Source organism: Sciurus carolinensis, chromosome 5, assembly GCF_902686445.1.
Source record: "Sciurus carolinensis chromosome 5, mSciCar1.2, whole genome shotgun sequence".
In the NCBI taxonomy this organism is placed as follows: Eukaryota; Metazoa; Chordata; class Mammalia; order Rodentia; family Sciuridae; genus Sciurus; species Sciurus carolinensis.
In genome coordinates, this window is record NC_062217.1 from 69,644,824 (window position 1) to 69,656,147 (window position 11,324).

Genomic DNA, 11,324 nt, shown 5'->3' on the forward strand with positions numbered 1-11,324 from the left:
CTTAGTGAGGTTCTATAAGCAACTTAGCAAGACCCTGTCTCTAAATAAAATATTTAAAAGGACTGGGGATGTGGCTCAGTGGTTAAGTGCCATTGGGTTCAATCCATAGTACCAAAAATAGTAATAATAATAATAATAAAAGCCTCTTTTGAGCTCCCTGATATGAGGTCCTAAGGAAGACACAATCTCAAGTTTGTATATTCCTGACAGACATATAAAATGGAATTGAGCCATGAGAAAATATCAGAAAACCTAAATCCAGAAACATTCTATAAAATAACTGGCTTCAACGTTGTTTTTTTCAGTACCAGAGATTGAACCCAGGAGTCCTTAACCACTGAACCACATCCCTGTCCTTTTTATTTTAATTAATTAATTTATATATTTATTTATTTTAAGACAGGGTCTCACTAAGTTGCTTAGGGCCTTGCTAAGTTGCTGAGGCTGGCTTTGAACTTGGGATCTTCCTGCCTCAGCCTCTCAAGCTGGGGGAATTACAGACATGTACCACTGTGCCTGTCAATGGTCTAAACTCTTAAAACACATCTGTCACATAAAACAAAGTCTGAAGCACTATTTTAGATTTAACTAGGTTACAGACATGGCAATTGAATACAACTTGAATTTTCTTGAGTGGGTATTGAGACACTGGCAAAAATTGAATAAGAAAAATTAGATGGTAATATTGTATCAGTGTTAATTTTGATTTTGATATTATACTATGGTTTAATAGACTTTCCTTGGTTTTAGAAAAAACAAACTGGAATAATTACAGGCCTCAGGTGAAGTGGTAAAGAATGTATGAGAATCCTTTGTACCGTTCTTGCAGTTTTCTGTGAATCCAAAATTATGTCACAGTAAACTATTAAGATAACAAAATACAATGAAAATGTTGGAATAAGGATAAAAGAAAAAAAAAAAAAGGATAAAAGAGTTTACTAAAAACATTGATCCAGAGAAAATCATCTGAAGCTAACAGAATCACATATATCTTCTTACCATTTTATCAACTGGTTAGGAAGTGTATAAGAATTTGAAATATGAGCTGAAATTTTTTGCATAAAAATACAATGACAATACAATAATGGTACCATTGACAATTTTATTTCTTTTTTCTACTTTAGTTTTGATTTTTTTCATGATTTTTTTAGTAGTGCATTACAATTATACATACTACTGGAATTCATTTTTAGATAATCATGCAAGCATGTGATACACTTTGCTCCATTTCAGTCCCCAGTACTTCCCCTTTCTTTCCCCTGTTCCCTCCTCTACTCCATTGGTATTCCTTCCAGTTGTTCATAGTTTTTCAAAATTAGTGCTTTAAGGATATACATAAAGGTGAAATGCTCTATGGTATATTCACATTTGTACATAGCATAATTTGATGAATTTCATGCCAGCATTCCTGACATATTTAATTTTTTAAGTTTCCTTTTAAGAAAGTTAGATAACAGTTCATTTTAAAATTTATCATTAATAATTAACTTTTGTACATTTCATATAGTATGTGGTTTTCTTATATTCATTATTTACATATCTATAAATGATTTGTTACAGTATATTTTTATAAATGTCACATGTGATGTTTGAATATGACTATACATTTTCATACTTGAACTTTATAAGATATTTAGTTTCACTAGTTTTCATTTGTTTTTGTTTTAGTGCTGGGGATTGAACCCACAGCCTCACGTGTGCTAGACAAGTGCTCTACTGCTGAGCTATTTTCTCAACCCTCCACACTGTAATTTTTATTGCTCACATTTTTAAAAAAATTTAATTTAAAAAGTGTTAATATGATTTTGGCATTTAACAAAATAATATAAAAATTGTGAAACTGCTGTTTTTCTCTATTACAGTAATAACTGCTCATGTCATGATTTGAGTTCTGGGTTGATGGAACTGCTGAGCCAGTCAGATATATGCTTTTTTTAAATATCTTTTTTAAATGTTGATGGACCTTTATTTTATTCATTTATTTAGATGTGGTGCTAAGAATCGAACTCAGTGACTCACACTTGCTAGATGAGTGCTCTACCACTGAGCCACAACCCCAGCCCCAGATATATTCTTCTGACTTAGATGCAACAGAGGCTGGGTAATGAAGCATCTTAGGTAGCTCTGATGCCATCTTTTAAAAAATTGTATTAAGAAAACCTAACATGAGATTGACCCTCTTAAGTTTTTTGTTTGTTTGTTTTGTTTTGTTTTTTTGGTACCAGATATTGAACTCAGAGGCACTCAACCACTGAGCCACATCCCCAGTCCTATTTTACATTTTCTTTAGAGACAGGGTCTCACTGAATTGCTCAGTGCCTCACTGTTGCTGAGACTGACTTTGAACTCGAGATCCTCCTGACTCAGCCTCCTGAGCTGCTGGGATTATGGCATATGCCACCGCACCCGGCTGACCCTCTTGAGTTTTTAAGTGTACAATACAGCATTACTCCTGCCCCATCTATAATACAGTATTATTAACTATGGGTCAATGTTGTATTGCAGATCTCTAGAAGTTTATTATTTTTCATTACTGAAATATTATGCCCATTGAATAACAGCTTCCCATTTCACCCTCTCATAGGCCCCTGGCAACCACCATTCCACTCTGTTTGTATGTGTTTGACTATTTTAGATACCTGATATGTGGAATCACGTGTCTTTCTTTGATTGGCATATTTCATTTGTCATAATATCCTCAAGGTCCATTCATATTGTTGCATATGGTGGATTTCCTTCCTTCTTTTTTTTTTTTGGTATGTGGGATTGAACTCAGGGGCACTCAACCACTGAGCCACATCCCCAGCCCTATTTTGTATTTTATATAGAGACAGTTTCTCACTGAGTTGCTTAGCGCATCACCTGTTGCTGAGACTGTCTTTGAACTCATGGTCCTCCTTTCTCAACCTCCCTAGCTGCTGGGATTATAGGCATGTGCATGGTGCCTGGTGATTTCCTTCCTTCCTTTTTTCTTGCGGGGGTGGGGGTGGGTACTGTGAATTGAACTCAGGGACACTCAACCACTAAATCACATCACCAGCTCTGTTTTCTGTATTTTATTTAGAGACAGTGTCTCACTGAGTTGCTTAGTGCCTTGCTTTTTTTCTTTTTCTTTTTCTTTTTTTTTTTTTCTTTTCCTGAGTCTGGCTTTGAACTCATGAACCTCCTGCCTCAGCCTCCAGAGATGCTGGGATTACAGGTGTGTGCCACAGTGCCCAGCGGTTTCCTTCCTTTTTAAGACTAATATGTCATTGTATATATGCACCAAATTTTCTTTATCCATTGTCCATCAACAGACATTTATGTTGTCTCTACATTTTGGCTACTGTGGATATTGCTGCAATGAGTAGGGGAATGCAATTATACTTTTAAACATTCTTGTTAATTATTTTAGATAAATACCCACAAGTGGGATTGTTGAATCATGTTATATTTCTACTTTGAGTGTTTCAGGAACCTTCCTATTGTTATCCATAGTAGGTACATAGTTTTACATCTCCACCAACATATAAGGATTCCAATTTTCCCACATCTTCACCAGCACTTGTTATCTATTTTAAAAAAGTATTTGCCATGGTTTGGATTTGGAATGTCCTTCAAAGATTCATGTGTTGACAGTTTGATCTCCAGTGCATCAAGCTTCAAAGGCAGGGTTTTGGAGAAGTGAATGCATTGTGAAGGCTCTGACCTTGTCAGTGATTAATCCACAGGTGGATTAATAATTTTTTTATTTATTTATTTATTTTTTTTTACGTTTACATAGGGTAATGATGTTTATTATATTTTTCCCCTCCCCCCCACCCCTCCCACCCCTCCCACCCCTCCCACGCCTCTTTTCCCTCTACACAGTCCTTCTTTCCTTCATTCTTACTGCTCTCCTTAGCCTAACTCTAAACCTAACCCTAAACCTAATGCTAGCCTGTCCCACCCCCCATTATATGTCCTCATCCGCTTATCAGCGAGATCATTCGTCCTTTAGTTTTTTGAGATTGGCTTATCTCACTTAGCATGATATTCTCCAATTTCGACCATTTGCCTACAAATGCCATAATTTTATCATTCTTCATTGCGGAGTAATATTCCATTGTATAAATATGCCACAGTTTCTTTATCCATTCATCAACTGAAGGGCATCTAGGTTGGTTCCACAATCTGGCTATGGTGAATTGAGCAGCAATGAACATTGATGTGGCTGTATCTCTGTAGTATGCTGATTTTAAGTCCTTTGGGTATAGGCCAAGGAGTGGGATAGCTGGGTCAAATGGTGGTTCCATTCCAAGCTTTCTGAGGAATCTCCACACTGCTTTCCAGAGTGGCTGCACTAATTTGCAACCCCACCAGCAATGTATGAGTGTTCCTTTTTCACCACATCCTTGCCAACACCTATTGTTGCTTGTATTCTTGATAATCGCCATTCTAATTGGGGTGAGATGAAATCTTAGGGTAGTTTTGATTTGCATTTCCCTTATTACTAGGGATGTTGAACATTTTTTCATATATCTGGTGATTACTTGTACATCTTCTTCTGTGAAGTGTCTGTTCATTTCCTTAGCCCATTTGTTGATTGGATTATTTGTATTCTTGGTGTAGAGTTTTTTGAGTTCTTTATAGATTCTGGAAATTAGCGCTCTATCTGAGGTATGGTTGGCAAAGATATTCTCCCACTCTGTAGGCTCTCTCTTCACATTTCTGATAGTTTCCTTTGCTGAGAGAAAGCTTTTTAGTTTGAATCTATCCCAGTTGTTTATTCTTGCTTTTATTTCTTGTGCTATGGGAGTCCTGTTAAGGAAATCTGATCCTGAGCCAACAAGTTGAAGATTTGGACCTACTTTTTCTTCTATAAGATGCAGGGTCTCTGGTCTGATTCCGAGGTCCTTGATCCATTTTGAGTTGAGTTTTGTGTAGGGTGAGAGATAGGGGTTTAGTTTCATTCTATTGCATATAGTTTTCCAGTTTTCCCAGCACCATTTGTTGAAGAGGCTATCTTTTCTCCATTGCATATTGTTGGAACCTTTGTCTAGTATGAGAAAATTGTATTTATTTGGGTTTGTGTCCATGTCCTCTATTCTGTACCATTGATCTACCTGTCTATTTTGGTACCAATACCATGCCGTTTTTGTTACTATTGCTTTGTAGTAGAGTTGAAGATCTGGTATTGCAATACCCCCTGCTTCGCTCTTGCTACTGAGGATTGCTTTAGCTATTCTAGGTTTTTTATTCTTCCAGATGAATTTCATAATTGCTTGCTCTATTTCTGCGAGGTACATCATTGGGATTTTAATTGGAATTGCATTGAATCTGTATAGAACTTTAGGTAGTATAGCCATTTTGACGATATTAATTCTGCCTATCCAGGAACATGGGAGATCTTTCCATCTTCTAAGGTTTTCTTTAATTTCTTTCTTTAGTGTTCTGTAGTTCTCATTGTAGAGGTCTTTCACCTCTTTTGTGAGATTGATTCCCAAGTATTTTATTTTCTTCGATGCTATTGTGAATGGGGTAGTTTTCCTAATTTCTCTTTCTGAAGATTCATCACTTATGTATAAAAATGCATTGGATTTATGAGCATTGATCTTGTAACCTGCTACTTTACTGAATTCACTTATGAGTTCTAAAAGTTTTCTGGTGGAATTTCCAGGTTCCTCTAAATATATAATCATGTCATCAGCGAACAGGGATAGTTTGAGTTCTTCTTTTCCTATTCGTATCCCTTTAATTTCTTTGGTTTGTCTGATTGCTCTGGCTAGAGTCTCAAGGACGATGTTGAATAGAAGCGGTGAAAGAGGGCATCCCTGCCTTGTTCCAGTTTTTAGGGGGAACGCTTTCAGTTTTTCACCATTTAGAATGATATTAGCCATGGGCTTAGCGTAGATGGCCTTTATAATGTTTAGGAATGTTCCCATTACCCCAATTTTTTCTAGTGTTTTGAGCATGAAGGGATGCTGTATTTTATCAAATGCTTTTTCTGCATCTATTGAAATAATCATGTGATTCTTAACTTTAAGTCTGTTGATATGGTGAATGACATTTATTGATTTCCGAATGTTGAACCAACCTTGCATCCCTGGGATAAAACCCACTTGATCGTGGTGCACTATCTTTTTAATATATATTTGTATGCGATTTGCTAAAATTTTGTTGAGAATTTTTGCATCGATGTTCATTAAGGATATTGGTCTGAAATTTTCTTTCCTTGATGTGTCTCTGTCTGGTTTAGGTATCAGGGTGATATTGGCTTCATAGAACGAGTTTGGTAGGGTTCCCTCCTCTTCTATTTCATGGAATAGTTTGAGGAGTATTGGAATGAGCTCTTCTTTAAAGGTTTTGTAGAACTCGGCTGAGAACCCATCTGGTCCTGGACTTTTCTTTGTTGGTAGGCTTTTGATGACCTCTTCTATTTCATTGCTTGAAATTGGTTTATTTAAGTTGTGTATGTCCTCCTCGTTCAGTTTAGGTAGTTCATATGTCTCTAGAAATTTGTTGATGTCTTCAAGGTTTTCTGTTTTGTTGGAGTATAGATTTTCGAAATAGCTTCTAATTATGTTTTGTATTTCACTCGTGTCTGTTGTGATGTTTCCTTGTTCATTCCGAATTTTAGTAATTTGAGTTTTCTCCCTCTTTCTCTTTGTTAGTGTGGCTAAGGGTTTATCAATTTTATTTATTTTTTCAAAGAACCAACTATTTATTTTATTAATTTTTCCGATTGTTTCTTTTGTTTCGATTTCGTTGATTTCGGCTCTGATTGGATTAATAATTTGATGGCATTATTGGGAGGTGGTGGACACTGTTAGAGGTGGGGCCTTGTTGGAGAAAGTAGGTCACTAGGGGTGTGCCCTGAAGAGCATATGAGCATATCTTATCCTCTGCCTCTTCCTTATGTGTTTCTCTCTCTCTCTCTCTCTCTCTCTCTCTCTCTCTCTCTCTCTCTCTCTTTCCTGGAGGCCATGATCTGAGCAGTTTTCCTTTGCCAAACCCCCTCCGCCATGATAGACTGCCTCACTGCAGGCCCAGAAATAATAGAGCTGGCCAACCATTAACTGGAACCTCTGAAACCATGGGCTAAAATAAATCTTTCCTCCTCTCAGTTGATTTTCTCAGGTATTTTGTCCCAGTGACAAAAATCTGACTAACACCCTAAAAAGGATGAGGTGTTATCTCATTGTGGTTTTGATTACATTTCCCTGATGATTGATTACATTAAGCATCTTTCATCTACCTGTTGACCATTAGTATGTCTTTTTTGGAGAAATGTCTATTCAAGTTCTCTGCCCATTTTCAATCAGGTTATTTGTTCTTTTGTCATTGAGTTGAGAGAGTTCCTCATATATTTTTATTTATTTTTTTAAGCTTTTAAAACATTATATTTACAAAGATTCTGGCAACAGCTTTATGTAACAAGATACAGCATACCAGGCCTGCCATTCAACTTATTTATATAAGTCTCAGTTTCAATATGAAGCTGTTTAAAAAAAAAAAATAAAAACCCTGGTTTTTACATGTTAAATATCTTGGCAAGTATGCCACTAAACATAGCAATGAACTTAAGACAGCAAAAGTAAGGAGTTAACAAAAGCTAAACATTGCAACCTAAACAAAATTCATACAAAAAATAAAGTAACTATTGCTGGTTACATAAAATTTTCCTCACCAATTAAAACTTAACAGTATATAAAGCATGCATTTTAGAATCTTCAGCAATCAAGTCCAAAAAGTACCAGTGTCTATTTGAAATGTTTTATCATCTCCAAAGTCAAAGTGTAATCAAAATTAATTCAAATGACATAACACATTCTAAAGCTAAAAAACATTCAATTATTATTGTCATGGAGATAAATCCCAGAGCTTTGGAGACTTTCTCATGCTGCAAAGGGTTGTTTTTCTGGCTCACTCAAAGCAGCATATGACAAAGTCCAAGGATGTCATTAAGCTCAATAAAGAGTAAGACTGTTGGTACCCAGCTCTGACCTCCTCAGGAAACATGGCTATTGTGTACAAAAGTAGGATGTATGAGGATCAAAGGCACACTATTCTGCTAGCTAAACAGATGGCAAATCAACCCCCTCCATTCTAAAAGCTCCTTCCCCAGGTAAATTAAAGCATATGGGGGGGGGGGGGAATTAAAATACACTTTATCTACAGAGTAAGGATTTTGAAATAATAATGTGATCCCTACTTTAAAAATTTTAACTACAGTCATCTGGTTATTTCTGATTACATCTTAAAGATGTATCCAGATTCCATTTCTGTTGATTTATCACTAGGTACTTCTAGTTAAAAATATTAGTTTTATTCCCAAATATCTTAACCACTTGTACAACTGCAGTATATCATCTTCCAGTTACCAAGCACTGAAGAGAAAAAAACAAATGTTCAAGCAGCAGGCAACAATCACGGAGGCCTCTGAGTGGCTATAATAGTCCAGGAATGATTCTAAAAACAAGAAAATTCATGCATTTTAGTAAATATGGCATAATTTTCACAGTTGAAATTTCCTTTGACATTTCACTTTCTTTGTAAGGGAATCCTGGTTTTTCTTAATGTTACTGCGAGTCAGGACTTGAACTAGAAGTCTTCTTTTTCTTTTTCTTACTGTGTTTCTTATGCTTCTTTTTCTTTCTTTCTTTTCTTTTCTTTTTTTTTTCCTGTTGCTTTATCTCATTCTTCGCTGCTTTCCTTCTTTTTTGCACGTACCTCTTCAATATAATCTGATTCTGAGAAGGACTCAGATGATAAAGGTTTGTCTTCAGGATACATCTTTTTTTTTTACTGAGCCCTTTAATGTCCTTTTCTTTTTCGGTTGCATCCTTTGACTCCTTTTTCTTTTCAAATTATCTTTACTGTCTGATTCAGTTCCTGACATGGAGCTTTCAGAAGATTTATGAGAATGGTTCTTCTTTTTCTTTCTCTGTTTTGTTTGTTTCTTATCCTCACCTTCAGGATCTGAAGAACCACTGGAAGAATCAGAGCTTGATGAAGAAGAGGATGAATACCTAGCAGATTTCTTCTTTTCTTTTTTCTTTCTCTTTTTTTTTTTTTTTTGATGAGCTCTCGTTTCCACTTAATAATCTCTCCCTGTGTTTTTCTAGTTCTTTCTTCCAATTCTCATTCATTTTTTCCTCAAATTTAGCCAAAGCCTTGGAGCCTTTCTTTTTCTTTTCTAGTTGCTCTTTTACTTCTTCCCAGGTAGGCCTTGGTCGATTCAGATAATCCTGGGTTGTTGGCCCTGAAGACTGGATTGGACCCCTTGATCTGGCCATTGCTGTTGGTTTCGGGTAAGCCACTCGATTATCCCACTTCTCCGTGGTGGCGGACCGAGCGCATAGTGAAGACACCCAGAAAGACCAGGCCAGCGAAGCTGCCGAAGTGGCCCACCGCACCCTCATATATTTTTAATACTAACCGCTTATCAAAAGTTTAGTTTGTAAATTTTTTCTATCCCAATATGTTGTCATTTTGTTTTGCTAATTGTTTTCCTCTGTAGTTCAGTTTGATTTTTGACATAAGCTCTTTTTTGTACTCTTAAAGATAAAATTTGGCCAGGTATGGTGCCACATGCCTAGCAACTAAGGAGACAGAGACAGTGGAATGGCAAGTTCAAGGCCAGTCTGGGCAACTTAGCAAGACCCTGTCTCAAAATAAAAAATAGAAAGGGCTGGGGAAGTAGCTCAGTGGTAGAGCACCCCTAAATTCAATCCCTAATACCAAAACAAGAAAAAGGAAAATATATATGTATATGGGTTTTTACTTAGATTATATTATTTTTAAAGTTTGTTTTTAAAACTTAGATTTAGTATATACAAATTATAAATTCAAAATCTATCTTCAAATTTTAAAATCAGTTTAAAAATTTAATTACATTTATGTCAGTCACTGCTAAGGGGACTTCATAATTTTTAGTTCCTTTTTCAAACTTTAATATGTTCAAACACTTAAAAATTTTATAAAATTAATTTTTCTAGTTTTTTTTCAATATTTCATTTGTTTAATCTGAATTAATAAGCAAAGTCTGCCCCTGGGCCTAAATAACTCTTATACATCTAACAGATTAAACATATAAATAGGGTGAACCTAAAATATTCTTTTTTGTGTGTGGTGCTGGGGATCGAACCCAGGGCCTTGTGCTTGCAAGGCAAGCACTCTACTGACTGAGCTATCTCCCCAGCCCTAAAATATTCTTAATTATTCTAGCACCACACATAAGTTGAGAAAGCTATCACCTTTTAGTCTCACGTTTGAAACAATTACTCAATTATGTATCCTGGATTGAAGTTAGAAGTCTGAACAAATTACCTTGTAAAATATATTAAATATGAAATATATACATATTCCCTTTGATACAAAATTAGCAATCTATGGTTATAATTCTCTTTAATATTCCTACACTCACTTCAAAATCTTCTGAAAAGGAAAAAAATATGTTTCCATTTGAAGAAGATGGTTACTATCTCAGTTCACTGTGGTTGCCAACTTAATGTGGAAAACAATTACTCTTCCAATTAATTAGAGATTTTTGGCCTGGACACTACCTGAGTTGTCAGCAGCCGTACTGGATTAAATGCACCCTATTTTATTGGGTGCTATTTTAAAGTTGTTGAGTCATGAGCTTTAAGACTTAGAAGAGGACTGGTCTGGCAAGTCATAGATCTCAAATTCATGCATTCAAGTGCAAGACACATTAATATCTCCGTATGCTCAAAGAAGTCTCCAGCTCCTTCTGAGGTTTATCATTTGAATATATTTTATATAACTCTGACTGTTAAGAAATATAAATACCTTGTATAGACATAGCTTAATAGATAAGAGCTCTGTTCCTAAAGTCAAACTGTCGGGATAGGCATCCAACTATGACTACAGGCATGTTACATAGCATTTTTTTTCTCTTGGTTTTCACATTTGTAAAAATAAAGATGATACAGGATTATTACATGAATAAAATTAGCGAATATTTGTAAAGCACTTAGGACAATGGCTGTCTGTGAATCAGCTTTTCATCTCTCTGACCAAAATACCTGAAAAGAACACCTTAGAGAAGGAAAATTTTTTGGTTTTTTTTGGCTTAAGTTTCAGAGGATTTGGTTCATGGTTGGTTGGCTCCATTGCTCTGGGCCTGAGGTGGGACAGAACACCATGGAGGAAGAACATGGCAAAGGAAAACTGCTCAGCTCATGGTAGCTAGGAAGCAGAGAAGAAGGGGCCCAGGGAGAAAACAAAAATAAACTCTCCCAGGGCATGCCCTTATGATTTGTTTCTTCCAACTGTGTTCTACCTTCCAGTAGTACATTCTGCTTTCTGTAGATCAATCCATTTGAGGATTGAGGTTAGAG

At 36.0% G+C, this 11,324-nt stretch overlaps 1 pseudogene; it reads right to left on the reverse strand.

Moving 5' to 3' along the window:
* Positions 1 to 8,540: 8,540 nt before the first annotated feature.
* Positions 8,541 to 9,383, reverse strand: LOC124985612 (protein FAM133B-like; annotated as a pseudogene).
* Positions 9,384 to 11,324: the final 1,941 nt, after the last annotated feature.